Below are 11,393 nucleotides of genomic sequence, written 5' to 3' on the forward strand. Positions count from 1 at the left end.
TGGACACCTAGAAAGAAAGAGGTATCAATTAGATCTTCTGCATATTATTAGTAGTAAGGCTGCCCAATCCTTGTTTATTTGAAAGGATAGATTTACCTCCAAAAACAGCTGAAAAGAAAACAAGGTGAAGCAAAACTATCATTTTTGCCATCTAATGTCTAGATAGAGTTGAGCGAATTGTGGCCCCAGGTATTCAGGGTCCTGTGGCTGAGGAAGGGAGGGTGTCTGGTGGATTTAAAGAGGGAGCAATCTCTGATAATTTGCATATTTATCAAGGTAAAAGCACCACTACAGCTGTTGGGCAAACTATGACTCTGAAGGCAAGCCTGGTCTATATAATGAGTTGCTTATTTACAGTTTAGCAGTTGATACCGCAGTAGGTTTGTATATCCCTCTCAGGATAAAAGAGCAAAATGTGAGAATTGGCAAAAAAAGATAGAGAAGTCATGTTCCCTGGAACCAGGCATTGAATTAACCAATATTTATGCAGAATAATTTTATTCTGTGCAAAACCCACTATCAATATCTCTGGAGGCTGAAGCAGAATCATTCAAGCAAACTGATGCTCTGTATTTGCTTGTGGATCAGAAGGCAACTCCCAGGCTCATCCGCATTTCTGCCTCTTCTGTGCCTTGAAAGTGTGTGTCTAAGCAATTTTTTGTTTATCCCTTGCTTTCCAGGCATGTGTCCAAGAGATTTTGCCTTTGACACTCCACATTCCCCTGGAAAACGTGCTCTTGAGCACTGAATTGGAAGAAACAGCAATCGGCGGAAAGACCGATTGCCATTTGTTCTGATTCAGCACTAAACCATGGGTTTTGCCAGGGGAAAGTTGCAGGGAAAAGTGATGCTTGGGTAAGCCCCCGGTCAGATCTTGTTCTGCAGCCTACTATGCAAAACAGCTGAGACAGGGGTGTAGCAAGGTAAATTGGTAACTGGGGGCAAAAAAAAAAATTGCCCCCCCCCCCGAGGCATGGGAAAGTCAGGTGGTACCCGATGCGGAAAATTTCTTGTCAACCCCCCCATTGATTCCCCCCCCCTGCAAAAATGGTTTTAAGTGATTTCATATTTTCTTACAAAGGAATAATAACAAGTAATAATAATAATAATAAACTTTTTTATATATTAGGGTTGGGAACAGTAAGTGTTATCTGAACTGAAATTTCAGCCTTCATGACCTAGGAAAACAGCCAAGTGAACAGCTATTTTGGTGGAGGAGGGTCAAGATATTAACCGATATGCATGAAATTTTATATATAGCTATATAACCCCTAGTATTGTAAGATAAGACCTTTGGAGCAGGCATTTTCAAAAAAAAAAAATCAAAAAAATTGTTCCTTGATAATTTGTCACCCCCTACATTATGGAACCCGGGGTGGCCCACCCCCTGCCCCCCCTTGCTATGCCCCTGGCTGAGAGAGAGAAAATACATGAAAAGAAATACATACAAATTACATATTTTATGAGGAAAGGCTATATTGAAATCCACAGGATTTTTTTAATGTTATATTAAGTACAACAAACGCACAGTTTAAATATATACTTTTTGTGTATTCGTTCACAAAATAATGGATAAAAGAGAGAGGGAGCACACTTTTGACTTGAGTACAGCAAAAACTGAAATGGGAGAGAATTAGGCCACTCCGGCCATTCTTGGACAGATATAGATACACACAATACTGCATGTGGCTTCTTCAGACATAGCCTTCTCCATGGATGAAAGAACAAAATGTCATGTGCTCCTGCCCTTCGTCCAATAACCATATCTTTGATTTATACTGCTTTATTATTATTGACTTCAATCTATATGCCAGAAAGTGTTTGTGCCAGTTACATTTCCCTCTGCCATGAATTGTGATCCAAGGAGAGGAAGAGGAAAACTGTGATAAAGTCTCTCAGGGAGTTCAAGTCTCAAGGGACCCCTACAGTGATAGTTGGCAAGGAAACATCTGAGGGAATAATTGGCCTCGCAGATGAAGCCACCAACTGTAAAAGGGTCACCATTTTATTTCAGTCACAGTTGTCGGCATTTGGTATTCTATATACTACACTTGCCCACTTGGGGGAAGCAGGAGGAGGAAGTTCTTGGGTTTTGTTTTCTAGTAAGATGTTTAAAGCACAAAATGACATTTGTGAAGATTTATGATTTTTCCTTCCACAGATGTTGAACAGAAAGAACCAGCACCATGCATATAGCTACCCAAAACCAATGTGGAGTAGTGGACCTCGATTTGTTGATTTTTTTCAGTCAGCTCCATCCCTGCCAGAGCTGGGGCTTTAACAGATATAATTGGACTCTAAAGCAAAGGAGAGAGGTAGAAAGCAAAAAAAATATAATATGTTGTTGTTGTTGTTCAGTCGTTCAGTCGTGTCCGACTCTTCGTGACCCCATGGACCAGAGCACGCCAGGCACGCCTATCCTTCACTGCCTCTCGCAGTTTGGCCAAACTCATGTTAGTAGCTTCAAGAACACTGTCCAACCATCTCATCCTCTGTCGTCCCCTTCTCCTTGTGCCCTCCATCTTTCCCAACATCAGGGTCTTTTCTAGGGATTCTTCTCTTCTCATGAGGTGGCCAAAGTACTGGAGCCTCAACTTCAGGATCTGTCCTTCTAGTGAGTACTCAGGGCTGATTTCTTTGAGAATGGATAGGTTTGATCTTCTTGCAGTCCACGGGACTCTCAAGAGTCTCCTCCAGCACCATAATTCAAAAGCATCAATTCTACGGCGATCAGCCTTCTTTATGGTCCAGCTCTCACTTCCGTACATTACTACTGGGAAAACCATAGCTTTAACTATACGGACTTTTGTCGGCAAGGTGATGTCTTTGCTTTTTAAGATGCTGTCTAGGGTTGTCATTGCTTTTCTCCCAAGAAGCAGGCGTCTTCTGATTTCGTGACTGCTGTCACCATCTGCAGTGATCATGGAACCCAAGAAAGTGAAATCTCTCACTGCCTCCATTTCTTCCCCTTCTATTTGCCAGGAGGTGATGGGACCAGTGGCCATGATCTTAGTTTTTTTGATGTTGAGCTTCAGACCATATTTTGCGCTCTCTTCTTTCACCCTCATTAAAAGGTTCTTCAATTCTTCCTCACTTTCTGCCATCAAGGTAGTATCATCAGCATATCTGAGGTTGTTGATATTTTTTCCGGCAATCTTAATTCCGGTTGGGGATTCATCCAGTCCAGCCTTTCGCATGATGTATTCTGCATATAAGTTAAATAAGCAGGGAGACAATATACAGCCTTGTCGTACTCCTTTCCCAATTTTGAACCAATCAGTTGTTCCATATCCAGTTCTAACTGTAGCTTCTTGTCCCACATAGAGATTTCTCAGGAGGCAAATGAGGTGATCCGGCACTCCCATTTCTTTAAGAACTTGCCATAGTTTGCTGTGGTCGACACAGTCAAATGCTTTTGCATAATCAATGAAGCAGAAGTAGATGTTTTTCTGGAACTCTCTGGCTTTCTCCATAATCCAGCGCATGTTTGCAATTTGGTCTCTGGTTCCTCTGCCCCTTCGAAATCCAGCTTGCACTTCTGGGAGTTCTCGGTCCACATACTGCTTAAGCCTGCCTTGTAGAATTTTAAGCATAACCTTGCTAGCGTGTGAAATGAGTGCAATTGTGCGGTAGTTGGAGCATTCTTTGGCACTGCCCTTCTTTGGGATTGGGATGTAGACTGATCTTCTCCAATCCTCTGGCCACTGCTGAGTTTTCCAAACTTGCTGGCATATTGAGTGCAGCACCTTAGCAGCATCCTCTTTTAAAATTTTAAATAGTTCAGCTGGAATATCATCACTTCCACTGGCCTTGTTGTTGGCAAGGCTTTCTAAGGCCCATTTGACTTCACTCTCCAGGATGTCTGGCTCAAGGTCAGCAACCACATTTCCTGGGGTGTATGAGACCTCCATATCTTTCTGGTATAATTCCTCTGTGTATTCTTGCCACCTCTTCTTGATGTCTTCTGCTTCTGTTAGGTCCTTTCCACTTTTGTCCTTAATTGTGGTAATCTTTGTACGAAATGTTCCTTTCATATCTCCAATTTTCTTGAATAAATCTCTGGTTTTTCCCATTCTGTTATTTTCCTCTATTTCTTTGCATTGCTCGTTTAGAAAGGCCCTCTTGTCTCTCCTTGCTATTCTTTGGAAATCTGCATTCAATTTCCTGTATCTTTCACGATCTCCTTCGCATTTTGCTTGTCTTCTCTCCCCCGCTATTTGTAAGGCCTCATTGGTCAGCCACTTTGCTTTCTTGCATTTCTTTTTCATTGGGATGGTTTCCGTTGCTGTCTCCTGTATAATGTTACGAGCCTCCATCCACAGTTCTTCAGGTACTCTATCCACCAAATCTAAATCCTTGAACCTGTTCTTCACTTCAACTGTGTATTCATAAGGAATTTGATTTAGATTGAATCTTACTGGCCCAGTGGTTTTTCCTACTTTCTTCAGTTTAAGCTGGAATTTTGCTATAAGAAGCTGATGATCTGAGCCACAGTCAGCTCCAGGTCTTGTTTTTGCTGAGTGTATAGAGCTTCTCCATCTTTGGCTGCAGAGAATATAATCAATCTGATTTCGATGTTGCCCATCTGGTGATGTCCATGTGTAGAGTCGTCTCTTGTGTTGTTGGAAAAGAGTGTTTGTGATGACCAGCTTGTTCTCTTGACAGAACTCTATTAGCCTTTGCCCTGCTTCATTTTGATCTCCAAGGCCAAACTTGCCAGTTGTTCCTTTTATCTCTTGACTTCCTACTTTAGCATTCCAATCCCCTATAATGAGAAGAACATCCTTCTTTGGTGTCATTTCTATAAGGTGTTGTAAGTCTTCATAGAATTGATCAATTTCGGTTTCCTCAGCACTGGTAGTTGGTGCATAAACTTGGATTACTGTGATGTTAAAAGGACTGCCTTGGATTCGTATCGAGATCATTCTATCATTTTTGAAGTTGCATCCCAGTACAGCTTTCGCCACTCTTTTGTTGACTATGAGGGCCACTCCATTTCTTTTACGGGATTCCTGCCCACAGTAGTAGATATGATAGTCATCCGAACTGAATTCGCCCATTCCTGTCCATTTTAGTTCACTGATGCCTAGGATGTCAATGTTTATTCTTGCCATCTCATTTTTTACCACATCCAGCTTACCAAGGTTCATGGTTCTTACATTCCAGGTTCCTATGCAATACTTTTCTTTACAGCATTGGACTTTCCTTTCGCTTCCAGGCATATCCGCAACTGAGCGTCCTTTCGGCTTTGGCCCAGCCGCTTCATCAGCTCTGGATCTACTTGTACTTGTCCTCCGCTCTTCCCCAGTAGCAAGTTGGACGCCTTCCGACCTGAGGGGCTCATCTTCCAGCGTCATATCTTTTATATGCCTGTTGTCTTTGTCCATGGAGTTTTCTTGGCAGGGATACTGGAGCGGCTTGCCAGTTCCTTCTCCAGGTGGATCACGTTTGGTCCAAACTCTCCGCTATGACCTGTCCATCTTGACCTGTCCATAGCTTGCCTGAGTAATTCAAGCCCCTTCGCCACGACAAGGCAGTGATCCATGAAGGGGTAATATAATATGGCTTTCTGCTAAATCTATCGTCTTTATGTTATTCTCTCTGTCTAAATGCAGAGTGTAGGCAGAGGAAGCAAGAGATTAGCATCTCCTAAATACTATAATGCAGGTTTTAGGTTCTGCCTTGGAGTATTTCTTCATCCTAGCATGCCATCTCACACCCAGCCCAAATGAAGGATGCTTGTGGGCTCAAGATGGGGTGTGACATGTGTGAGAGTGACAGCTTATATATGCTCCCATTAGACTGAGGCTTCATCGCCAACACTGAACATGCCTCATAACTGCATCAAAGGCAAAAAATGTATTCCTATCACTACGGACTATTTTATTACACCAACCAAAATGCTGCAAAACAGTGAGCATGGTTTGAGGTTTTTTTTTATCTCTTCATCAATCTGGCTGTGAATTAAAGTAGGGAATGACTTGGTTTCACAGTATGTAGCAAACTTAATAGAATAATCCTCCTCGGTGCTACAATTCAGGTTTCAGGCCATGCCTGGGGATGCTGAGAAGGACATTATGGTTGATGCCCTATTTTTGAAAAGATATGGTCCAGCATTGATTGAGATCTTTCACCAGGGAGGGTTTATGCTGATTGGGCCTGAATAGGCTAGAAGGGTATTTTATCCACTTTCATGATTAGTATAATATGAAGGGTGCCGTCCAGAAGAACTAGAAATATATGTTCAAAATCAGTCTTCCCTTTTTGTATAGAGCCCCAGTACAATATGTCTCACTGTGGTTCTCTCGGAAACAATAATACACAGCTGAGTCAGCAACAGTCAGAGAGTTCAGCTGGAGGGAGAACTGGTTCTTGGAGTTGTCTGAAGAAAAGGTTACCCGGCTCTTGAAAGAAGGGGCATATGCAATGGCTCCACTAGATGGGTACATTGCAGCAATCCAATCTAGACCTTTCCCAGGTGCCCGACGGATCCAGTGCCACCAATAATCAGTGGTAGAGCAACCCACCACTTTACAGAGCAGGCGAAGGTTCTCTCCTGGTCTCACCATTCCTGGCCCAGAAGATACAAGTTGAACATCTGAGAAGACCCCTTGGAAACAGAGAAGATTTCAATAAATATCAGCACATCATCCTATTGGCCCATAACATAAGATTTCGGGTGCTTACATTATGGAAATGCCCCCAAAGAAAACAAGAACAGCAGGATGTTCATACTGTTGATGAAGAAATGCCCTAGCTAGAGAGGAAAGAAGATCCTCTGGACTTGAGAGAAAGTGGAAGATTTCGTTTGAGAGCAGGGGTTGCAGAGGGTGCCTCAAGACCACAAAGGTCCTCCTCAAGTGATTTGCATGAGTCCTTCCTCCAGCAATGTACAGTGTATAAAGGTTTAAAGTTGAGCATAGTATTTGCAGATTACTTTATTCCCAGTCCAGGAGGTCCACAACATGGTGGTGGCAGAAGCTGCTACTGAATATCTTCCACTGTAATCAGAATTTTTGAAAGAACAGAAATTTTGAGGGAAGTAGTCCTATGTGAGAAAGAAAGGACTGGGCAGGATGACTTTGCTTTGAACGGGCCTACTGGGTTAGAACAAGATGATCATGGGACAACTCCCAACAGGCTAGAGATGGGCCAAAGAAGAACAGGTGTTACTTACAATAACAGCTATTGTTGTTCCCTTGTTTTGTTTTGTCTGCTCTGAGAGTTTCTGGTTTGTGGTGCTTTAGTGCCCCCTCTAGAAACTTCACTAAAGGAATGCAATGAAGGGTTTTTGTCTAAGGTCTAATGGGAAGCCTCTCACTGTGTCTCTTGCACAGTAATACACGGCTGTGTCTTCTGCTGACAAGCTATTCATTTGCAGATAAAAGTTTGATCCACTCTTTGAGGCTGTAAATCGCCCTTGGATTGCAGAGGAATAATAACTGTTCCCAGAACGGGTATCATAATAGTGAACAAGCCATTCCAGTCCTTTGCCAGGTTTCTGTCTGATCCAGTCCATCCAGTAGCTGTTAATATCAAATCCAGCAGTGGCGCAGCTCAGTTTATGGGATCCCCCAGGTTTTTTCAAGACTGGATCTGATGTCTGGGTCAAAACCACCTGTGAGAGCACACCTGGTAGTGGAGGAAAAAAGGAGAAACCATCAGCCAAATACTATCTTAGAAATCCAAAATTAAGTGATGAGCTACATTGGAAGACCTAACCCACTTGAAGAGGAGGCAGTCAGTGCCAGGAGGAGCATCAGCAAGGAAGAAGGCATAGTGGTGGGATGGGTCTGAATGGAGCTCTGAGTGCCGTGCCAGGAAGTCTGTGTGAGGTGAGAGACTTGGGGCTTTAAGTAGGAAGAGAAAACAAACTCGGCTTTGCATAAATCTGCCGGTGTAAGAGGGGACAGTATTAAAACGGGATGAAAAACCTTCAGACATGTGGAATCTTGGGTACAAGGTTGGTTGGAAAGGGAATGAACTGCCAATTGTCTGTGGCTTAGCTCACTGATTCAAGTCTTCTGGGGCAATTTATTCTGTAGGTTTTCTTTTTTTCTCAGGGAAAGAGAGGGATGTGGGTAACCATGTCTCCTTTGAGTTTGTGTGTTAAGAGGTGAAATAAAGGACTTTTCTACACAATACAGTGTCAACGTGGCCCAGGGGAGATTAAACTGAGTTACCCACTCCTGCACCGCACCGTGACAATTCTGGGTTAAAACAAAATAAATTTAAAAATTCCTTCCAGTAGCACCTTAGGTCTCTAAGGTGCTACTGGAAGGAATTTTTTATTTTATTTTGTTTTGACTATGGCAGACCAACACGGCTACCTCCCTGTAACCAATTCTGGGTTAGTCATTGAAATAGTTTTGGCATGTTAGCTTGTGTCATGACTGCGGCAGGGCTGCTGCTCCTGGGGATAGAACAGCTCAGCGAAAGCAAGGGCATGAACAGCCCTGATTGCAAGAAGGCTTCTAGAATCTCCCACCCATGAGGCAAGGTGAAGAAACTGCCTCAGGTGGCAGGATCCACACAGCCAGAAGACAGTATTGTTCACCGTGGCACAGACAGTTGTCTGTGATTTCCTGGGTGACACAGACACTGTTGGGCAGTTAATGTATATGTGTACTTCATTTCCCTCCCTCCCACCCAGGTTTCCACGCAGCCCCTGGAGCTGGCAACCCACGCTACAACACTGTTTGTTTTTTGTAAACCATCTTTATCCTGTAGAATTTTAGCCAAGTTGCAGAAGCTTCCAGTGCATGTATGAGCCCCCCTCCCTTCCCCATGTGTTACCCCTACATTATGAAGACTGCTAAACAGCTCTTGGTTGGCTACTGAGTAAAGCTTAGTTTAAAATCTTCCCACAGGACTGCGTCATACTCAGAGTAGACCCATTGAAAGTGTATACTCCATTCTGACCAAACTGATCCCCCTATGCATATTTTGCTCTAGAAGGCTTGGTTTGGTCAGTATATACTTCCAGAGATAATGCTAAATACATTATGTCTGCTAAATGAGCCACCATAGCTGCTAGAGGGCCATGAAAATTTATGTCCTGAGCTTTTTAGACTTTTCTGCCCATGTAATGTATGAAACCAAAGGGGTGGCTTGGTTTCCAGGTGTGAAATATATTGGCATTATTTTCAGCTCTCCTACCCCACCAGCATACAAACAGAAGACAAAATGACACCCTACCCTTAGAGAATGCATCACAACTTTTAAAGTATTTAATTGAATTGTCCTTTCTCTTTGTGTTTGCAAGCTTAGTGATTGATTTATTGTAACTGAATGCAGCTAGATTTGTGCAGTGAGAATTGTTTTTCCCTTTTTTACAGAGCTTGTCTCAATGTTATAGTCTCTGGTACAGAAATACTCAGAGGCGTCTGCAACTTTCAGGGAGTTCAGGTGGAGGGAGAACTCATTCCCGGAGGCATCTGAAGAAATGGTTGCACGTCTCTTGAAAGAACATGCATACCAAGTCCCCCCGTTATAAGGGTGTATCTTTGCAATCCATTCCAGGCCTTTCTGGGGTACCAGGCAGATCCAGTGCCAGGCATAAGTATTAGTATATATAGAGAAACCCATCACTTTAAAGAGCAGGCTGAGGTTCTCCCCTTGCTTCGCCATCTCTGGCCCAGATGATACAAGCTGAATGTCTGAGAAGACCCCTTGGAAACAGAGAAGATTTCAATGAATGTTTGAAAATCATCAAATGACCACATGAAACAACTCATCACAAAAGATGTACTTACATTTTGGAAAGGCCACCATGGAAAGAAAGAGCAGCAAGAATTTCATAATGTTAGTGAATAAATGTCCTAGACTCTAGAGAGACAGAGAAGAGGAGTCTTTCTAATAGGAAATGTGTGAAAGCTGTATATTGACGAGGTTTCATTCAAAAACTACCCAAAGTCTCCTGAAGGTATTTGCACGAGACCCTCATCAGTAATGTACAGCAGGCGAAGAGGCTGTTGCAAGTAGTGTTAGGGTTCAGGTTTGTTGCTGGCTCTGTCAGTCTCCAACTACCAGCATCCTCACTCACACAGAGGAACAGTTGTAATGGGTGGAATGTAACATTGACTCCAATTTGGCCATGAACTTCAGCAAAGCTGTGCACACACCATCCATTTAACGTGCATCCAGATTACTTTATTCCAAATCCAAGAGGACCACAACATGGTGGTGGCAGAAGCTACTCCTGAATATCTTCCACTGTAATCAGAATATTTGAAAGAACAGAAATCTTGAGGGAAGTAGCCATATGTGGGAAATAAAGGAATGGGCAGGATGAATTTGCTTTGAATGGGCCTACTGGGTTGGAACAAGATAATCATGGGACAACTCCCAATAGGCTGGAGATGGGCCAAAGAAGAACAGATGTTCCCTATAATAACAGCTATTGTTGTTCCCTTGTTTTGTCTGCTCTCCTCTGAGAGTTTCTGGTTTGTGGTGCTTTAGTGCCCCCTCTAGAAACTTCACTAAAGGAATGCAGTGAAGGGTTTTTGTCTAAGGTCTAATGGGAAGCCTCTTACTGTGTGTCTTGCACAGTAATACACGGCTGTGTCTTCTGCTGCCAAGCTATTCATTTGCAGATAAAAGTTTGATCCACTCTTTGAGGCTGTAAATCGCCCTTGGATTGCAGAGGAATAATAACTGTTCCCAGAACTGGTATCATAATAGTAAACAAGCCATTCCAGTCCTTTGCCAGGTTTCTGTCTGATCCAGCCCATCCAGTAGCTGTTAATATCAAATCCTGCAGTGGCGCAGCTCAGTTTATGGGATCCCCCAGGTTTTTTCAAGACTGGATCTGATGTCTGGGTCAAAACCACCTGTGAGAGCACACCTGGTAGTGGAGGAAAAAAGGAGAAACCATAAGCCAAATACTATCTTAGAAATCCAAAATTAAATCTTTAAACATCCTTTAAGCAACTTTTAATCCACTTTTAAAAAGTTTGGCAGAGTTCGCAAAACTTTCCCGTTAGTCGCGGCTTTGATCTTTTAGCGCTACCAAGCTCGCGCAAACAGTTCAAAGGGAACAGGCTTCCTTTTGCAATTTCCTCTGCAAGCAGTGCTCTTTAAACTTGTAAAATAATCCAATTCTTTAACTTACAGAGTTTCTTTGGAAGTTTCTGTGTAGGAAGTGCCGGGTGCTCAGGTCTGGCGGGATCGCTGCTTTGATCCTCCGCAGGCAGTCGCTTCTTCAGTCCCGTGCTGGGGCTCCGCTCGCCTGACTTTCCCCCTTACGAGGGTCAATCAGGAGCGGAGACAGCACGTCTGGGACCCACGAAGCCGTCGGTCCACGGGACGCTCTTCCCGTGGCTTTAAGGGACCCGTGGCGCAGGCACGGAGATCCCTATCGCCTAGCGGAGGACGGAGCCTTCAGACTCCCG

This window comes from Lacerta agilis, chromosome 14 (assembly GCF_009819535.1).
Source record: "Lacerta agilis isolate rLacAgi1 chromosome 14, rLacAgi1.pri, whole genome shotgun sequence".
Lineage (NCBI taxonomy): Eukaryota > Metazoa > Chordata > Lepidosauria > Squamata > Lacertidae > Lacerta > Lacerta agilis.